Raw genomic sequence first — 21,989 nt, forward strand, 5'->3', positions numbered from 1 at the left:
TATATGCACTCTAAAATATTTCCGAATCTAACATCGGGGTGTTGCTAATTTACTTCTCTTGGGTCTCCCTTTGAGGACTGAAGTAAACTTTACCTTCGACAAGGGAGACTTCAGTACTCAAGAACACAGTTTTAGGCTAACTCACAACAAATGTGTTAGGAGGAACTACATGTTTAAAAGGTATTTAATTTATCTAAGTTAGGTATGTTACTTAAATGGACATTAATTCCTTTCCATTGGATAATTATTAGCTGAAGTCCTATTGTGTATCCAGGTACTCTTTCCAGAGACAAGGATACAACAGCAAGCAAGAAAATTAATGTGTCTTCTGTGGTAGAATTCACATTCTGGTAGTTTCCACCAGTAAAAAAAAGAATTCTTCCTTTTGGATGAGTATTTCCTGGAATAATAAGAATAACACATGGGCCCCCCCAAATATTGGATACATAAAATATTTCCTTCTTTTAATTATATATATTGGATTGGCTGCTCAGGGACACTTGTAAATGCCTTCATTCTTATATATAAATATAATTTCCCCAATGCATACTTGCTATATGCCAGCTATTGTGCCAGGTAATGCACACAGATTATCTCACTTGTCTTGCAAAAGAACAGATGAAATAAATTATTCCCATTTTTCAGATAGGAAAACTGATGTCAAAAGGGGATAAACAGTGACCAAATTTAGTTATTTAACTTGAAAGTGGTCATACTGGGATGTAAATCCAGGTCTGTCTGATCATACCACTCTAATCAACTCCACTAGCCTGTAGGAAAACACTGTAACATTATATATTGCCTCTGGTTTTTAGTAATATACAATTTGTTACTGTGATTCTGGTCTAAATAGAGTAAAGTGTTCTAAATAGTTCTAAGAGAGTCATTTGTTTTTCTATCACAGAAGTATAGCTTTTGCTTTTAAAAAAAATACAAGGGAAAAAGCATCTCTGTTTCAAGAATAACAGACATTTAAAAAGCCACTGGGGTTAGTATCAAAGCACTTGAGGAAATCACCAGGGACTCTTAATAGGCCTACTCTTAACAGCATTTGGACAAAGTTAAAGCCACACTGGGTTGTCTTGGGAGCAGCCCTTTTGGGTTGATTTAATTTTCTCCTTGAAACTGTCTTTCATGGGATAAAAATTATCTTGGTTTCCAAACACCACTGCAAATCACGCTTTACTGCTGGGGACCAAAGGACCCCCCACCCACAAAATGGCGAACTCCCCGCTTCTATTCCGGGTCCTCTGCTCCTGCTGGTGCCAGCCAAGGCCCAATCACCCTTCTACACCTTCCCGCCGGCGCCACCTAAGGTCCAATAATCTTCTGACCCACCCCTTCCTTGCTAGCCTGTATAAATTGAGCCTGCAAACAATAAACTGTGCCAGCTTGATGAGACATCCTGTCTTGCTGGTCGTGCTTTGTGTCCCTTGCTTGTTTCATTTCTGCAGGTTTCTCGTTTTGGCCCTCGTTGATAGTCCCACGGGACGGGACAACTGGCGCCCAACGTGGGGCTTGACGGGACTCCTGCTGAAACGTCTACTCGTAGTCCTGGCCAGGCACTCATTTGAGACGTTGCGCAGGTAGGAGCCTGATGCCGACTCTGCATTGACGATCACTGCGGCCCACCCGTCCATAATACAGATCCGTGAGAGGTGAGTAGACGCATTCCCCAAGCAAGCATTTCAAAATACCTCTTGTGAGTTCAATTTTAGTAATCTGATTGATTTTATCACTTCCCTCCAGTCTCCTGCCGCGATTTATTCCTTGTTTTTTCCTCTGGTTGTCCCTCTCTGAAAACCTTGTGCTTACTTTGGGCTGACGGCCGTTCACCTCGAAGGCATACCCAGGGGACTCTGACTACGGAGTCCCTGCCCTAGAGGGTCCGAGCAGGCGGATTATACCTGCCGGCTGTCCTACGTAAGCAAGGGCTCGTCTGAGCTGATGAGAGTGGCTCCACTGACTCAGGACATTGGTGTAGTCGCGGCTGATGTGGAGAGATTCAAATTTAGTTAGAGCAGAGGTTGTAACCGTAGTGATGGGCAATTCTCTGAACTCCCACAAGGTATTTCTTAACGGAGTTAAGGATTCTCTCAGGACACGAGGTGTAAGGGTTAAGAAAAAAGATCTTCGACACTTTTTTTCCTTCGTACATGAAAATTGTCCTTGGTTCCCCCTAGAGGGCACTATCAGTTGTAAACGCTGGGAAAGAGTTGGTGATGCCCTCCAAGATTTTTATCAGACCTTTGGCCCTGAAAAGATTCTTGTCTCAGCGTTCTCCTTTTGGAACCTTATTCATGATATTCTTAAAGTTCATTCACAAGACCCTGATATCAAAAGTGTTATAGAAACAGGAGAAATAGCCCTTAGAAAAAACTCCCGACCACCCTCTACTTGTCCTTCAATAACTGTGGATATTCCTGAAGATCCCGCTGTTTCTCTCGAAGAAACTCCCAAGCCCCAATCTGAACAAAAAGCTCCAGATCCTCAAGACGAACCTAAAAGTAAACCTAGCAAATCTGATTCCCTCAAAATCCCCTCCATTTACCCCACACTCACGTCCTTAAGATGTCAAGACAATCATTTAAGCCCAGAAAATGAGGAGACATTAAGAAACCAAGCTGCTCATTCTCATGATCATGAAAACCCCTGGCGTCTCACAGCGCCAGTCCTTTATGGTGCCACTAATGGACACTTTAAGCCTCCCCCATACAAACCTATTTCCCCCCAATGTGTCCCTATGCTTCAAATCCCTGCTCTAGAGCCTCCTTATTACCCCCCCTTTTATCTGACCCCATCCGGCAAGCGAAAATTTCTCTAACTAAAGAAGTATCTTCACTTAAAGAACTTTTGTTGCAAAAACGTGAGCATGTTCAGCTCATTAAAGAGATCAAAGCCCTTGAGGCTGAGCTGACATCGTTGAGCCCCGCGCAGCCTCCCTCACTCCCCAAAAAACCCATAAAGAATGCAAAACCAAAAACCCAGTCCTTTCCTTTCCAGTCACCCGCGGCCGACCGCTTACCCGCGGTCGCCGCCCAGAAACACCCCCAGAAGTCACAGAAGAGAGCGAGGACGAAAACGTCCCAGACTCCCAAGACCCAGATACCCCAGACCAAGAGCAGGATTCTGAGGGGGAGCCTTCAGACAATGAAGAGCCTAAGAGTAACAAAGAAAACCTAGCTAAAACCCAAAAATACCGCCGCCTAAACCTTAAACACTTAAAAGATTTAAAAGCAGCTGTTACCAATTATGGCCCCACAGCTCCTTTCACACTAGCTTTAATTGAAAGCCTGAGCGATTGGTGGCTGACCCCTAATGACTGGCTTTCTTTAGAGCGAGCTGCCTTGTCCGGGGGAGAGTATGTCTTGTGGCATACTGACTTTGTAGAAAATTGCCGTGAGACTGCACAGCGCAATAGTGAAAGTAAAACCTCACACTCATGGACGAGAGATAAATTACTCGGGCGAAGCCCTTATGAAACAAATGAGGCCCAAGCAGCTTTTCCCCCTGGTCTTTTGGCTCAGGTCCAAAACGCAGCCTTAAAAGCCTGGCGGCGCCTTCCCTCTAAAGGCTCCGCTACTACCTCCCTAGCAAAAATCCGCCAAGGGCCTGACGAGCCTTACAGCAACTTCATTAGTTGTCTAACAGATGCTGCCGAGCGACTAGTTGGGGGAGGAGAAACAGAAAGTGCCTTTGTTAAACACCTGGCTTATGAAAATGCTAATCCGACCTGTCAAGAGACCATAAGACCCCACCGTTGTGGGAGTCTTTCTGATTATATTAAGCTCTGTTCCGGGATAGGAACTTCACATACAATTGGACTGGCCATAGGGATGGCCCTAAAAAATATTAATAAAGATAGCAATAAACAAAAAACTTGCTTTAATTGCAATCAGCCAGGACATTTTGCCCGCCAGTGTCAGGCAGAGATTCAACTTCACCCGCCTCGAGCTCCCCTGCCCCATGTTCCCCCAAAAACTGTTTGCCCTAGATGTCGGCGCGGCTATCATTGGGTTAAAGAGTGCCGCTCTAAGACAACTGTTGAAGGCACACCCCTTCAACCATTTCAGGGAAACTCCCAGAGGGGCCAGCCCCTGGCCCCACCATCAAGCGCGAACCAAGGGGCTATCAGGTTCGTTCCCCCAGCTCAACAGCAGCAGCTTCTCCCTGCACAGACATCCACTCACTCTCCCGTGCCACCCCGGGAAGTGCAGGATTGGACCTCTGTTCCGCCACCAGCACAATATTAATTCCTGACCAAGGGGTCCAGCTGCTCCCCACAGAAACTTATGGACCCTTACCTTCCGGCACCTTTGGTCTAATCTTAGGACGAGGGAGCTCTGCATTAGTTGGCCTCCATATTATACCAGGAGTTATAGACAATGACTATACAGGACAAATTACCCTCCTAGCCTCTGCTCCTATGGGTCCAATATCTATATCAAAAGGGAAACGAATAGCCCAACTCCTACTACTCCCGTTAGATTCAACACATAAAAGTTATAATAAAAATTTCAGTTTAAATGCTGCCTTTGGCTCCTCTGATGCTTATTGGGTACAACAAATCACCACCGAAAGGCCATTGCTAACCCTACAACTAGATGGCAAGTCCTTTGAAGGACTAGTTGATACAGGAGCAGATGCTACAGTAATATCAGCCCAACAGTGGCCTCCTAGTTGGCCCTGTAGTACAACTGTAACCCATCTCAAAGGCATTGGCCAATCCACAAACCCCAAACAAAGTTCTAAAATCTTAACCTGGAGAGATAAAGAAGGGAATTCCGGACAAGTCCAACCTTACATAGTAGCTGGATTACCCATTAACTTATGGGGACGTGACATTTTATCCCAATTAAAACTTGTCATGGCCAGCCCAAATGATGTTATTGCCCAACAAATGCTTAACCAAGGCTATTTGCCCGGTCAGGGCCTAGGAAAAAATAGTCAAGGCATAAAAGAACCCCTTATTGTCACACCCAAAACTGATCGTTTAGGATTAGGGAATAAAAATTTTCCATGATTGCCATTGACTTTCCTGTACTCCACGCAGATAAGATAAAGTGGAAATCAGACTCCCCTGTCTGGGTAGATCAATGGCCTTTAAATCAAGAAAAACTCACAGCAGCTACTAAGTTAGTACAGGAACAATTAACTGCTGGACACTTAGAACCCACCATCTCTCCTTGGAACACTCCTATATTTGTAATTAAAAAGAAATCAGGAGAATGGAGGCTCCTTCAGGACCTCAGAGAAATCAACAAAACCATGTTCTCAATGGGGGCCCTTCAACCCGGTCTCCCCTCTCCGATAGCTATCCCAGCTAATTATTTTAAGATCATCATTGATCTTAAAGATTGTTTCTTTACTATCCCTCTCCATCCCCAAGATAGAGAACGCTTTGCGTTTAGTATTCCTGTCACCAATTTCAAAGGGCCAATGCATCGCTACCAGTGGAAAGTCCTCCCTCAAGGTATGGCGAACAGCCCCACACTGTGTCAAAAATTTGTACCTCAAGCCGTAGATCCCCTCAGGTCCAGATGGCCTTCCATCTATATCATTCATTACATGGATGATATCCTCCTGGCTGGGGCATCCAACTCTGAAGTCCTGAAATGTAGTCAAGAATTGACCACCCGTCTCACCTCTTTCGGTCTCCAAATTGCTCCAAACAAAGTTCAATTAACAGATCCCTATTACTACCTTGGCTTTGAACTAACTCCAAACAAAATCACTACCCAAAAGATTCAATTAAAAACATCACACTTACAAACATTGAATGATTTCCAAAAATTCTTGGGAGATATTAATTGGCTTAGACCCTATCTCAAATTAACCACTGGAAAGTTAAAACCCCTTTTTGATATACTGCAAGGAGATTCTGATCCCCGATCCCCTCGGAAATTGTCCATTGAAGCGAAGGAAACCTTAAACATTATTGAAACAGCTATACAACAACAACAAATTACATTCTTATCCTATGACAGGCCCTTCGCTCTCATCATCTGTAATACGCAACACACCCCTACTGGAGTTTTATGGCAAGGTAATCCTTTATTGTGGATCCATTTGCCCTCTTCCCCACCTAAAGTCCTTATCACATACCCTTCATTAGTTGCAAAGATCATAAAAGCAGGCCGAGAAAAAAGCCGCCAACATTTTGGCAGAGATCCTGATCAGCTCATCATTCCTTACACAAAAGAGCAAACAGATTGGCTTTCCCAAAATGTAGATGATTGGCTTATATCCCTTGCTTCTTTTCAAGGTAAAATCGATAATCACTATCCCTCACATAAACTCCTCCAATTCTCACGACTACATCCCTTTATGTTCCCAAAAAGAACCTCATCCACTCCTTTAGAAAATGCCTCTCTAGTTTTCTCAGATGGCTCCTCCTCTGGCATTGCTGCCTATGTTATTGGCTCACAGAGTTACAGCATCCAATCACCCTTTAAATCAGCTCAACTCGTAGAATTATTTGCTATTTTACAAGTTTTCAAAATGCTGAGCCAAATCCCTTTTAATCTGTATACCTACAGTGCCTACATAGCATATTCAATTCCTATTTTAGAAACTGTTCCTTACATTAAACCCTCTACCAACGCCATTTCCCTCTTTCAACAACTCCAAACCTACATATTACTTAGACAAGCCCCTTTCTATATAGGCCATCTGCGAGCCCACACCGACCTCCCTAGTCCCCTCTCCGAAGGTAATGCCCTTGCAGATAAAAACACCCGTTTTATGTATTTTATTATGACCGATGCAGTCACCAAAGCTAGTCAATACCATTCTCTTCATCATGTGAATGCTCACACTCTTTGACTTTTATTTAAACTCACCAGAGAACAAGCTAGGCAAATTGTTAAAAATTGTCTGGGGTGTGTTACCTCACTGCCCCTTCCTGATTTAGGAGTTAATCCGAGAAGCCTACTCCCTAATGAAATCTGGCAGATGGATGTTACTCATATTTCTGAATTTGGTGCTCTTAAATATACTCATGTGACCATTGATACTTACAGTGGTTTTATATTTGCCACTCTCCACAGTGGTGAAGCCGCCAAAAATGTTATAGCCCATGTTCTTCAATGCATTACTGTTATTGGAAAACCTCAAATCATTAAAACAGACAATGGACCAGGGTACACCTCACAAGCATTTCAAAATTTTTGCCATCAATTTCAAATTAAACACATCACAGTTATCCCCTACAATCCTCAAGGACAGGGAATAGTCGAACGAGCTCATCAAACTTTAAAAGGTATGATCAATAAACTCAAAACCAATACTGTGTATCCTGTAAAAGGCTCTCCAAAGAACCTCCTCAATCATACCTTGTTCACACTTAATTTTCTACAATTAGATGATCATGGTAAGTCTGCAGCAGATAAGCTGTGGCACCCTGAAACCAAAACAAAGTTTGCAGAAGTTCTATGGAAAGATCCGCTTACCTCCAAGTGGCACGGTCCCGACCCAGTTCTTATCTGGGGCAGAGGCCACGCCTGTGTATATGATACACTGGGAAATGGACCTCGATGGTTACCTGAACGCCTTGTCAAACCCATCAATACCACTGTGAAACAAACAAACAAAAAAAAAACCTAACACATTCCAGAGAGGAGAATCCTCCCTGAGAGCTGTCCTTTTGTGTTTTTGACTCTAAAGAAGGAGGAGCCAGATGGCTCCCTGAAAGATTAATAAAACCTGTTGATAAACCAGTAACAGGTAACAAGAACTAAAACCGCTAAAGTTTTATAAACGCCTCATAACCATCTCCCAGGGTGGCGCCTGAGAAATACTTTGTATTGTGTTTTGTTTTAGATGATCCTGCTGCTGGTTGCCATCCTGACCTGCCCCATCACTATTGGGGGCCAGCGACTGGGACCCAGGGCTGGCTCCACATATCAAATATGGAATTACACATGGACAATAATTAACCAAGTGGGAGATGTTGTTTCAGCTAAAACAAACTTAGGAGACTCTCCCTCATGGGATCCTTTAGAAGTTGACCTGTGCAAATTAGCCTTGGGGGCCAGCCCAGATTGGGGAACACCGGATATTCTCTGGCTGCAAGCTAACGCTACCCAACGAACACGCACAGATAAGCCTACACCAATGGATCATCTAGGCCCAGGGTGCGCTAACTCCTTCAACAGAAGGCGTTTAAGCCATTTTCTTGATTATGATCTAAAAAAGGGTACTGGTTTTTACGTATGCCCTGGCACCCATCGATCCCGCTCCCTTAATTGGAAGTGTGGGTTTGAAAATGATTTTTTCTGTGCTTCCTGGGGATGTGAGACCACAGGGATAACCTATTGGAAGCCCTCCTCTAGCTGGGATTATATTATTGTTGGACCTAAGAAACAGAAAGTCACTGCAGAGAATTGTTTCCCAGGACCCCCCACTATTAGAGGATGGTGCAATCCCTTACAAATTAACTTTACCTCCCATGGAAAAAAGGAGAGCTTGTGGACCTCTAGACCTCTCACCTGGGGTTTACGGCTTTATAAACACCAATATGATCAAGGTCTACTCTTTAAAATAAAACTCCTAAAAGGGGTTCCGGTCCAGAACCAGGCCTCAGTGGGACCCAATAAACAACTACACCAACCCGGGACCCCACCAAAATCAGGGGGTGCTACTGCTTCAACCCACCCAAACTCTACTATATACCAGCCTACTATTCCCCCAGGTCCTGCCTCCTCCGCGTCCCTCATCATGGCAGTTGTTAACGCTTCGGCGCAGGCTCTAGTAGCTGCGACCAATGCTACCACTAATGTCACCTCCTATACAGAGTGCTGGATATGTTACTCCTCAGATCCACCGTTTTATGAGGGTATTGCCGTATTTGATAATATTACCTATACCAATGACACCTCCCTGCTATCCTGGGGGCCTGTTGAATTAACCCTTACTGAGGTTTCAGGACTTGGCACTTGTCTCCTCGGACCAAACATGATTCCCCCTGTGCAATTATTGAAGATTTGTAACAAAACCCGAGTTGTTACTACAGCTTCTCAATATGTGAAAGCACCTAATAACACCTATTTGGCCTGCTCCATGGGCTTGACTACCTTTATATCCACCAGGACCTTTATTACAAAAAAGGACTACTGTGTGCTGGTTCGCCTATATCCCAAGCTCACCATACATGAAGCTAGTGAATTCTTAAACTTTTGGGAGAAAGGATTACAGGATAGACCTAGACAAAAAAGAGAGCCCCTCACAGCAATGACAATAGCTGTCCTTTTAGGGCTTGGAGCCGCTGGAGCCGGGACCGGTAAAGGAGCCCTTGTTACCTCTAGGAACAGTTATAACCAACTCAGCTTAGCAATAGATAAAGATTTAGCAGAACTAAGAGATGGGCTTGCAAATTTGAAAGACTCAATTACATCTTTGTCAGAAGTAGTGCTACAAAATAAGCGAGGTTTAGATTTACTCTTCCTCCAACAGGGTGGACTTTGTGCAGCGTTAAAGGAAGAATGTTGCTTTTACGTAGACAAAACTGGCTTAGTGGAAAATAGTCTTAAAAAGGTAGCCGATAGTCTAGAGAAGAGAAAAAGGGAACGGGAACAACAAGAATCTTGGTATAAGAATTGGTTCTCCGTCTCTCCGTGGCTATCCACCTTGCTTCCTTCCCTGTTGGGGCCCTTAGTTGGTCTTATCCTGCTTATATCTTTTGGCCCCTGGGCTTTTAAAAGACTTACAATGTTGATCAAACAGCAAATCGACTCTCTTATGGCAAGACCTATCCAAGTCCATTATCATCGCCTTGACTTGGCTGACCAAGGTGGAGATCCTTACCCGGGGCCTCATACCCGAAGAGACCCAACAGTAACCAGGGAGTAAAACTGAGACAAGCCATGCCAAGGTTACTTGACAAACATTCCTGGGCAATTAGACGGGTAGTCAATGACGGGTAACTAAGAGGATATGCCTGCAAACAAACATAAGACCTCTAGGGGCCGATCTAATACTGGGGCAAGCTCCTATGCATATAGGCCGATTCAGTATTAGAGCAAGCTCCCCTGAAAACTCCAGGCCGACTCCAGAAGGAGGCAAGCTCCTGGAAACAGAGGCCTGGTATAAAACCTCTGGACCTAAGACAGGCACCGTCTGCCCAGAAGATAAATGGCTTAAAACACTTCAGTAAGTGCTCCAATCCCTCCTAAAGGAATAGAAAAGGAGGAGATGCCGGGGACCAAAGGACCCCCCACCCACAAAATGGCGAACTCCCCGCTTCTCTTCCGGGTCCACTGCTCCTGCCGGTGCCAGCCAAGGCCCAATCACCCCTCTACACCTTCCCGCCGGCGCCACCTAAGGTCCAATAATTTTCTGACCCACCCCTTCCTTGCTAGCCTGTATAAATAGAGCCTGCAAACAATAAACTGTGCCAGCTTGATGAGACATCCTGTCTTGCTGGTCGTGCTTTGTGTCCCTTGCTTGTTTCATTTCTGCAGGTTTCTCGTTTTGGCCCTCGTTGATAGTCCCGCGGAATGGGACACTTTACTTACCAGGGAATGAGATAAAACCCAGTAAATATATTTGCTCAGGACCTTAGACTTCTTTATCATTTAGAAGTAAAACTGTACTTGAACAAAAGCAAAACTGCAGAGGCAAAAGCCATCCTATAATATAACTTCATTATTACCCTAAACTACATTCCTCCCGAGGCTCTGTTAGAGCAGCACTCCGCAGCAGGTCCGTGAGAACTCTGGGTGTGGTACCGCGAGGCATAGGCTGGTAGTCCAAGGACATAGTAGGAGTTGCTATGGGTGAGTTCGGGAGAAGCTAGACCTCTGTAGTCAGCCTTTTTTTGCTTGCCGACTCCTCAGTTGGATGCGGACACTACTCCAGCCTTACATCTTTTTCCTAGTATGTACCATCCAAGAGGTAAAGTTATGAGGATCCACCATAGATTATTTTGATAGGCTTGTCAGAAAGCCACTCAGCTTGAAAACGTGTATCTCAGTGGTGGAGAATTTATGATATTTCCTGTTTCTCAACTGGCCTAACTTTCTCTTTTGCTCTGTAACACAAACCCAGAAATCCTGTAGTATACTTTCATTAACCTCATGGTTTCTCAATTTGTCTCAAAATTTTGGACTTAGTCCCAACTTGTAACAGGTTTTGCATAGCCTAATATACTTTTCTCTGTTTGGAATGCCGATGATCTTTCTAATTTCCTCTCTCCCACAAATCACAGCATTTTATTTATCTTTTAAGGTCTAGCTAAAAGCTGTCTCTTTCATGAAATCCTCCCTTACCCTTCTAGCAGGAATAAATCCCTTTTCTCCTGAACTGTAGTGATTTATTTTCATTTTATGGCATTAATCTTGCTCTACCTGGTTATTATTTCTGTACATTTTTTTGTTCTCACTCCTAATTGTGGACATGGATCTGGATGGCAGGATCCAGCCAGATTTATCGTTTTATTTCTACTGCACTCAGCACAGAACTTTGCATGTTTTAACTGTCCAAAATATTGTTTGACATTCTGCATTCCCAGTTTTATTGAGTAACCTTGTAATTCTTTCATCTCAGCCTACTTCATGCACCACACATATTTGTATAAACTGTTTAGGTTTCCAAGTTATATTTACTGCTCTTACATTCCACTGTTACCCTTGGTATTGCCTGCTCTGCTCACCCTGCTGCCTAATAATCCCTCACGCCTCTGACCCTAAGTAAGATTGAGACTGTCATTCTCCTGGTGGCCTTTCTCTAACCATGGAGAACTTGTACAAACACAAGTACCTAGTGAAAGGTGCCAGGGCCCTCCGCCATAGCAGCAGATTGTTTTCCTTTCACTGGACAAAAATTGGGTTTATAGGAACAAGCTCTGTTCTGCTGCACATCTGAATATCATGTATCCCCCATGTGAATAAGAATATCTAGCCCCATTTTCAAGCACATATTAAGAGCAAAAGCAAAAAAAAATGGATATTGTAATTGGCAAAATAAGTGACATCATATTTAATGATCACTGAAACAAAAATACACTGCTCATCACTGAATTTTAAAACTAGAGGGATATTAGAAATCATCACATCCAGAGTCCTCATGTGGAACTGAAGATGTTGAAGTGCTAGGCCAAGGCTGAGAACAGAAATAGATTTCCAGAAAAAGCCCAGCCGGGGCATTCTGTCATTGTTGAATCAGAGTTTCTGTTTAGGAATCTTTTCTATTTTATTTTTATTTAATTTTGTTAAAAAAAGCTATGGTGTATAAAATATAGACCTTAAGGGCTGAAATACTTGATATATTACATAAAGCTCTGAATTTGATGAAGACTAACAACAAATAAGAATGCAGAAAAATAACAAAAATATAACATAATGTATTTATATTTGTGACATTTTTTTACATAATATTTTCAATTCCTGCAGAAATGCTGGGAAAGTAGATTAAGGTCAGACCACATGGTCAAGAGATAATTTAACAGAGCACTGTTTGTGTAAAACAAACCCAAGCATGGGTCTTTAGGTTCCAATTCCAACAGTAAGCAACAGAACATATATGTTGAACAGTTACTTGTCTAGCAGAAATAGAGTGATTTGCTGTAACTGCTTTATAAAGATGCTATAGATAATCATTTGCTTCCAGCTCTTTGAAGGCAAAACTCTCAAAATTTGCGATGTTCTCTCAAAGGTTCACAAAGTAGGAAAGGAGATCTGTGGGGTATGTATTATTGAAATGTATTTTCCTTTACAAAAACAAGGTAAAACTGATAAAATATATCAATTGTGTTTTTCCATACACTTTCTTCTTATTATACATTTTTATCATAAAAAAAAGACTAGATGAAAGTTATTGAACATAGCTAAAAGGGAACCCAATACAAGAGACCCAAGAGTGGCACATGATCCTTTTTCCTGAAATGGAATTTACCCTTTTGTCTTGCAAGCCAGGAAACTGTGCCTAAATTCCTTGTGCTTGAGGAAATAATGTATCTTGCATCCTCTCATTTACTTAACAGAGACAAAGAAACTGTAATGTGTTTATATTTGTAAAAAACACTTTGGAAATCTTATTTAACTCATGCCAGAGGAAGACAGCACAATATCTTGTTAACAATAGTTTCAAATAATTTCATTTAACACAACTGAAAAAATGAGCGAATCTGTCTGGGAGCAGGTCTATTTAATGTTTCAAAATACATATACTTCCTGTCTTTTCTGTTTTGTTCCTAGGCAGCATTCCACTCATCCAAATTTAGCAGTGAATATTGTTGTCACTACCATCTTGGCTCCTTTAATCACTCAGAGAGGACATAGGATTGGCATCAGAAAATTGAAATAGTCCTAGTCTACCAAGCCTAAGATACTGCAGTTCATTTTATACTAACCATGGTAGTTACGGACAAAATTCTTTAGGGGGGACTGTGTAATGATTTATATTTTCTTTATTACAAAATGAAGTAGTATCTTTTTGCAATGTCAGCCCTTAAAAAAGCAGTCTGATTTATTGATTTCTTACCTAATTTTTAATTATTGGGTGCAAACTCTCATGCATCAAAGCTTGAATACAAATAGTGAGTATAAATTTTTACTATAGAAGATATACACTTAGATTAGATACTTAGTTTATTCATACACCATATGAATAAGGGCCTTTGCTCATTCATTTTTCTCCCACCCCTCTCCAACACTCCCTTCGTCTGTTTTGTCTTTCTATGTGTTGCCCATGCACATGCACATGTATTGCAACATCAATTTCTGTTTGACAAGTTTAATAGAAATGTACTTCTGGACAGAATCTGTGATATGCCATGGCTAGATTATCCCATTTATTTATTTATTTTTATTAAGGTATCATTGATGTACATGCTTATGAAGGTTTCACAAGCAAAACAATGTGGTTATTACATTCACCCTTATTATCAAGTCTCTCCCATACTCCACTGCAGTCACTGTCCATCAGTATAGTAAGATGCCACAGAGTCCCTATTTGTCTTATCTGAGCTACACTGTCTTCCCCATGACCCCACACATACCATGTGCACTAATCATGATACCCCACAATCCCTTCTCCTTCCCTCCACACCCACCCTCCCCCACCCCTCCCCTTTGGTAACTATTAGTCACTCATTTGACCCAGGAATTCCACACCAAGGAATTTAACCAAAGAAAACAACTTCTCAGATTCAAAAATACATAGGCACCCCTATGTTTATTGCAGCACTATTTAGAATAGACAAGATATGGAAGCAACCTAAGTGTCCATCAGTAGATGAATAGATAAAGAAATATGATACATATACACAATGGAATACTATTCAACCATCAGAAAAAAACAAATCCTACCATTTGCAACAACGTGGATGGAGCTAGAGGATATTATGCTCAGTGAGATAAGCCAGGCAGAGAAAGACAAATACCAAATGATTTCCCTTATTTGTGGAGTACAACAACAAAGCAAAATTGAATGAACAAAATAGCAGCAGACTCACAGACAGCAAGAAGTGACTAGATTATCCCATTTCAAAAGGATCACTGAACAATAATTTGGAGAGCAGTTTCTATCCAGACAGAGTTAACTGTTCTAAAAAAATTCAGATAAAACAACTTAGTTGAAACAAGAGTTTCAGATCAATTTCTTAGGTTTCAGCTCATTGTAGTGGAAGTGTAAATATGTTTATTAACAACGTTTATTAACAAAGTTAAAGTAGTGTAAATATGTTTATTAACAAAGTTTGTCTGGTCATGTAAGGGCACTTATGAATACTATGTCCGTAGCTAGTGTGAGAATCTATTCTGAAAATTTTTTTCAGACAATAATTAAAACAAGTCAGTATTTCAATTAGGGCAATGAAGAGCATTTCCATACTACATATTAAAATAGTAGCTTCAACATATCTAGTATAAACTCTATTCTTTAAAAGGCACTATGTTAAATTAATAACTATATTGTTTCAAATGTTTTGTTGGTGATAAGCACTGATTTTTTTGACATATTTTGCAAAAATATTTTCTCACTAATTGTTCTACATCTTTCGGAAGTCTCTACTATTGTTGTCACATAAAGACAAATTTAGTGATTTGTGAAAAGAGAAGAAAGAAAAGAAAAATTCTGTCATTGCTTAAACTAGTACTTCTCTCAAGAATGTGTTTACTTTTGTTATCTCAGTAGGGAAGCATGTTTTGCATGCAAATAGCAGGTGGTTAGGGAGAATTACTTTGACAGCTAATGTGTTGCCTTACATCAACATCTGGGGACTAATAGAGTGTCTCTGTAGTATGTGATGTTGCTGATAAAATGTAACCAATTGAAGTAGAGTTTTTCAACTAAGTTTCAAGCTGGCTTTGAGTTACCATGGGGAGGGGTAGAAAGAATAATTAAAAAATAAAGTGCACTCTAGTTTTGGTGGCAATTGACATAAATGACCTTGAAAAGGTAAATACAAATATGACATTCATTTTAAAGAAACAGTAGTTCTCAGCCAGCTTTGCTGAAAATTGTACTATTAATAAAAAGGAAAAGGCTGACTTGCCTGAAAAGAGGGAACTGCCATTAAGGGTAAAATGAAAATGAAAAACCCTACAAAGGTATAATTTAAATAATAGCACATACGATTTTTATAAACTATTAATCACAAAATGCTTCACAGTGACTAAAAAACAGTCTCTGCATACTCCTGTAATTCTCAGCTGGAAACATACATTATTTTTTATAGGACACAAAGTTTCATGAATTAAAAATAAAAGTTATATTAGATATCTGAACACTTGATGTCTACAAGTGCTTCATACATATTTACTAAATGGATAATGAATATTCAAGCTTTTTCCATTATGCATATCCAAACAAATTACTTTATTTTTCACTTCCATCTGGGTATTCAAATGACTTAAACTTAGTGATCAATGTTCATGCCTTCAGAAATCGGTATTAGAATGAGAACAGAATGCTTGTGAACTCCCCCAACGTCTTTTGGTCTCTCTTCTCCTCAGTTGTGATTTATTATTAAATATGTATCATATTTATTTCTAGTTATATTTCTTCACCATTTTTGCTGAAGTTTTTTCTTTGTGTTTCTCTTCCCTCTGTGCTCCAGCGTCCCTTTGCAGTGAATTAGATCTCCTCTCATGCTGTATTTTAAATTTTTGTTGCTGCTGTATTGTTTGCATTTTCTACCAAACTGTTGCTTTTTCACCTGCATCCCTATTACTTGGAACATAGATGAATGAAGTGATCAGTAAAATTTTCGGTTTTTAAAAAATCAGGGAGAAAGTAGAAATATACTTTTTAAAATTAAAAAAGTGCAACAACTGTGATATCATTAATGAAGTTAATATATATTCAAATAAAGTACAGGGTTAAGGAGATTAGTATTTCATAAAACTAATAGATGTAAGGCTAAGACATGGGCTTAGACATATTCTGTATATTAATCCATTTAATTTTCACACACACAAACAAACACACATGAACATATACCTCTTTTGCAATAAAGTGTCTTTATCCTCCATTTTATAAGTATTTGATGTCAAGGATTAGAGAACTCAAGTAATTTTCCTAGTCATCAAGCTACTAAATAATAGATCTGAGACTGGAACTCATGTTTGCCAGACTTAAAAGCCTCATGCTCTTTCTATTGGACAATGCTTACTTTGCTAAGAAAATATTTCTCAAATGTGCCTGATTTTAAAAATCACCAGTGTTTATTAAAAATACTGATTCGTGGGCTCAATCCTGGACCAGCTGACAAAATCTCTAGGGGAGAGGACTTGGTGGGAATCTGCATTTTTCCAGGTGATTCCCAGGTAATACAAGCCCTAGGTGAATCTTAAATTCAGGAAAGTTTATTTATTTAACAGTACGTGAGATCGTTTTACATTTGCTCTCCTGGAGTTACAGATACCTTGAATTTCTACTTTCTCCACCTTACCAAGGATCTTTTCAGTAAAACTACTACTTTTGATGATTAATACGTAAGAATGAAGAATAAAACTTTTGAAAAATAAGCCAAATATTAGGAAATAATCAATGGTCAGATCTGGATTTATGTCACATTTGAAATCTTATTAGCTCCCAACCAGGAATAAAGAAAAGGATTTCTAGTTTGGAAATTGCCTTCCAGAAGTAATAACATACTGTCCCTGGTGACATTAAAAGATCATTTGGGACTTCTAGATTGAAGATGGCAGCGTGAGAGGTGAGAGGGAGAAGTCCTCCCCAAACCACAAATAGTACGAAAATAGAGTTAAGTGCTACAACTAACCCTAGAACAGCAATAAGAAAGAAGGCTGAATCAGAGTGCATGTAGACCTCACGAACAGAGCAGACCTCATGAACACAGGGTAACGTACGTAAGCCTTTATCGGGCAGGACCCAAGCCCTTCCCCCACCCCAGCTCACCAGCAGGAGGAAGAGAAATGGAGCAGGGGAGGGGGTAGAAGCCTAGAACTGCTGAACACTGAGCCCTGGATGTCTGCTTTGGGAGCAGAAACCTGCACTGTGTGGTGCTCTGGACGTTGGGGAGCTCAGACAGGTAGAGTGCTTGAGAGACAGATTGCGGCCATTTGTGGAGGAGGGGATCCACACCTGGCTGCTCTGGGACAAAGGAAAGACAGGTAGTTTGAGAGGCTTCCAAGCAGCGAGAGGGCTGCTGAAGGGGCGGGGTTTGCACGGAGCTTGCTGCATGGGGGAGGGGATAGCTGGACAAGGTTGCCTGGGCATGCTCTGCCCAGCTGGTTGGGAACTTTGAGGAGCTTCAGGTGCCCCATCCCCTCGGTTGCCTATTCAGCTCTGAGGCCCCTCACTGTGACATGCAGCCTGCTGCACCTTCCTCCTAGCCTGCCAGCACCGGTTCACAAACCGGCAATCACTGTGCTGGCATCAGGCTAGCCAGAAGAAGAGGCAACCTACAACAGCTATAGATGCAAAGCACAGAGGCTTACACCTGTGTGCTTGGCCCACTGGCTCTGACACTTGAGATAGGCACTGCAGATGGGAATCAGGAAGCAGACCTTTCCTGCCCCCAGGCAAAGCCCTGCTCCCCTAAAGCCCCCAACCTCACTCTAGAGGCTGAGGAGCTCCAGAGACTGGAGCTTCTGGGCACTACTGGGCACCATACAGAAATACGAAATATCAAAAGAACATGGTTCACACCAAAATCTCACAAACCCCAGAAAAAGGGCCTAATGAAACTGAACTCACCCATCTGCCTGAAAGAGAGTTCAAAATAAAAATCATAAACATGCTTATGGAGGTACAGAAAGATATTCAAGAACTCAGGAACGAATTTAAGTTGGAGATTCAATCACTAAATTCCATATCTGAAATGAAACATACAATGAAGGGATTTAAAAGCAGATTAGATATAGGTAGAAGAGATGGTAAATGGAATAGAAATTAGAGAAGAATAATGGAAAGAAGCTGAGGCACAAAGAGAAAAAAGAATCTCTAAGAATGAAACAATATTGACAGAACTGTGTGACCAATCCAAACAGAACAATATTCATATTATAGGGGTACCAGAAGAAGAAGAGAGAGAAAAAGGGAAAGAAAGTGTCATTAAGGAGGTAATTACTGAAAACGTTCCCAATCTGGGGAAGGAGATATTCTCTCAGGCCATGGAGCTGCACAGATCTCCCAACACAAGGGACCCAAAGAAGACAACATCAAGACATATAATAATTAAAATGGCAAAGATCAAGGATAAAGACAGACATTTAAAAGCAGCTAGGGAGAGAAAAAAGATCACATACGAAGGAAAACCCATTAGGCTATCATCAGACTTCTCAACAGAAACCTTACAGGCCAGAAGGGAGTGGCATGATATATTTAATGCAATGAAGCAGAAGGGTCTGGAACCAAGAATACTATACCTGGAAAGGTTATCATTTAAATTTGAAGGAGGGATTAAACAATTTTCAGATAACAAAAAGTTGAGAGAATTTACCTCCCACAAACAACCTCTACAGTGCATTTTGGAGGGACTCCTTTAGATAGAAGTATTCCTAAGGCTAAATAGATGTAACCCAAGGGATAGACAAAGAGCACAGAATATGATTCATAAAATACAAAGAATGGAGAAGGAAGAAAAAGGAGGGAAAAAAAAAAGAAGAACCGTTAGGTTGTGTTTGTAATAGCATAAGAAGTGAGTTAAATTAGACTGTTAGATAGAAAGGGAATTACCCTTGAACCTTTGGTAACCACAAATCTAAAGCCTGCAATGGCAATAGCTACATACCTGTCAATAACCACCCTAAATGTAAATGGTCTGAATGCACCAATTAGAAGACATAGAGTTAGTTAATGGACTAAAAAACAAGACCCATCTATATGATGCCTACAAGAGACTCACTTCAAACCCAAAGACATACACAGACTGAAAGTAAAGGGATGGAAAAAGATATATCAAGCAACTAACAGGGAGAAAAAAAGCAGGTGTTGCAGTACTTGTATCAGACAAAATAGACTTCAAAACAAAGTCACAAGAGACAAAGAAAGACATTACATAATGATAAAGGGGTCAGTCCAACAAGAGGATATAACTATTACAAATACATATGCACCCAACACAGGACTGTGTACATATATGAAACAAATACTAACAGAATTAAAGGGGGAAATAGAATGCAATACATTCATTTTAGGAGACTTCAACACACCACTCACTCCAAAGGACAGATAAACCAGACAGAAAATAAGTAAAGAGACAGAGGCACTGAACAACGTATTAGAAGAGATGGACCTAGCGGACATCTACAGAACACTCCATCCAAAAGCAACAGGATACACATTCTTCTCAAGTGCACATGGAACATTTTCAAGCATAGTTCATATACTAGGCCATAAAAAGAACCTTAGTAAATTCAAAAAGATTGAAATTGTACTAACCAGCGTCTCAGATCACAAAGATATGAAACTAGAAATAAATTACACAAAGAAAATGAAAAAGCCCACAAACACATGGAGGCTTAATAACATGCTCTTAAATAATCAATGGATCAATGACCAAATAAAAACAGAGATCAAGCAAAACATGGAGACAAATGATAATAATAATTCAACAACACAAGATGTGTGAGATGCAGCAAAGGTTGTGCTAAGGGGGAAATATATTGCCATACAGGCATATCTCAGGAAACAAGAACAATCCCAAACGAAGAGGCTAAACCCACAATTAGTGAAACTAGGAAAGGAATAACAAATGAGGCCCAAAGATAATAGAAGGAGGGACATAATAAAGATTAAAGAAGAAATAAATAAAATTGAGAAGAATAAAACATTAGAAAGAACAAATGAAAGCAGGAGCCGGTTATTCGAGAAAAACATAGATAAACCCCTAGCGAGACTTATCAAGATAAAAAGAGAGTCTACACACATAAAGAGAATCAGAAATGACAAAGGAAAAATCACCATGGACACCACAGAAATACAAAGAGTTATGAGAGAATACTATGAAAAATTATATGCTAACAAACTGGATAACCTAGAAGAAATGGACAACTTTTTAGAAAAATACAACCTTCCAAAGCTGACCCAGGAAGAAACAGAAAATCTGAATAGACCAATTAACAGCAAAGTAATTGAATTGGTGATCAAAAAACTACCTAAGAACAAAACGCCAGGTGGTCCAGATGGTTTCACTGCTGAATTTTATCAAACATTTATTGAAGACTTAATACCCATCCTCCTTAAAGTTGTCCAAAAAGTAGAAGAGGAGGGACTACTCCCAAACTCATTCTACGAGGACAACATCACTCTAATACCAAAACCAGGAAAAGACACCACAAAGAAAGAAAATTACAGACCAATAACCCTGATGAACATAAATGCAAAAATACTCAGAAAATATTAGCAAACCGAATTCAAAAATACATTTAAAAAATCATCCATCATGATCAAGTGGGATTCATCCCAGGGATGCAAGGATGGTACAACATTTGAAAATCCATCAACATCATCCACTACATCAATGAAAAGTAGGACAAAAACCACATGATCATCTTCATAGATGCTGAAAAGCATTTGACAAAATTCAATATCCATTCATGATAAAAACTCTCAACAAAATGGGTATAGAGGGCAAGTACCTCAACATGATAAAGACCATATGTGACAAACCCACAGCTAACATTATACTTAACAGCGAGAAGCTGAAAGCTTTTCCTTTAAGATCAGCAACAAGACAAGGATGTCCACTCTCCCCACTTTTATTCAACATAGTTCTGGAGGTCCTAGCCACAGCAATCAGACAACACAAAGAAATAAAAGGCATCCAGATTGGCAAGGAAGAAGTTAAACTGTCCCTGTTTGCAAATGACATGATGGTGTACATAAAAAACCCTAAAGAATCCACTCCAAAACTACTAGATCTAATATCTGAATTCAGCAAAGTTGCGGGATACAAAATTAAAATACAGAAATCTGTTGCATTCCTATACACTAATGATGAATGAGCAGAAAGGGAAATCAGGAAAACAATTTCACTCACAATTGCATCAAAAAGAATAAAATACCTAGGAGTAAACCTAACCAAGGAAGTGAAAAACCTATACCCTGAAAACTAGGGGACACTCTTAAAAGAAATTAAAGAGAACACTAATAAGTGGAAATTCATCCCATGCTCTTGGCTAGGATGAATTAACTTTGTCAAAATGGCCATCCTGCCTAAAGCAATCTACAGATTCAATGCAATCCCTATCAAAATACCTACAGCATTCTTCAATGAACTAGAGCAAATAGTTCTAAAATTCATATGGAACCACCAAAGACCCCGAAGAGCCAAAGCAATCCTGAGATGGAAGAATAAAGCAGGGGGAATTACGCTCCCTGACTTCAAGCTCTACTACAAAGCCACAGTAATCAAGTCAATTTGGTAATGGCACAAGAACAGAACATACACCAGTGGAACAGAATAGAGAGTCCATATATAAACCCATGCATATATGGTCAATTAATATATGATAAAGGAGCCATGGATATACATTGCGGAAATGACAGCATTTTCAACAGCTGGCGTTTGCAAACATGGA

The sequence above is a fragment of the Manis pentadactyla genome, chromosome X (genome assembly GCF_030020395.1).
Source record: "Manis pentadactyla isolate mManPen7 chromosome X, mManPen7.hap1, whole genome shotgun sequence".
Classification (NCBI taxonomy): Eukaryota; Metazoa; Chordata; class Mammalia; order Pholidota; family Manidae; genus Manis; species Manis pentadactyla.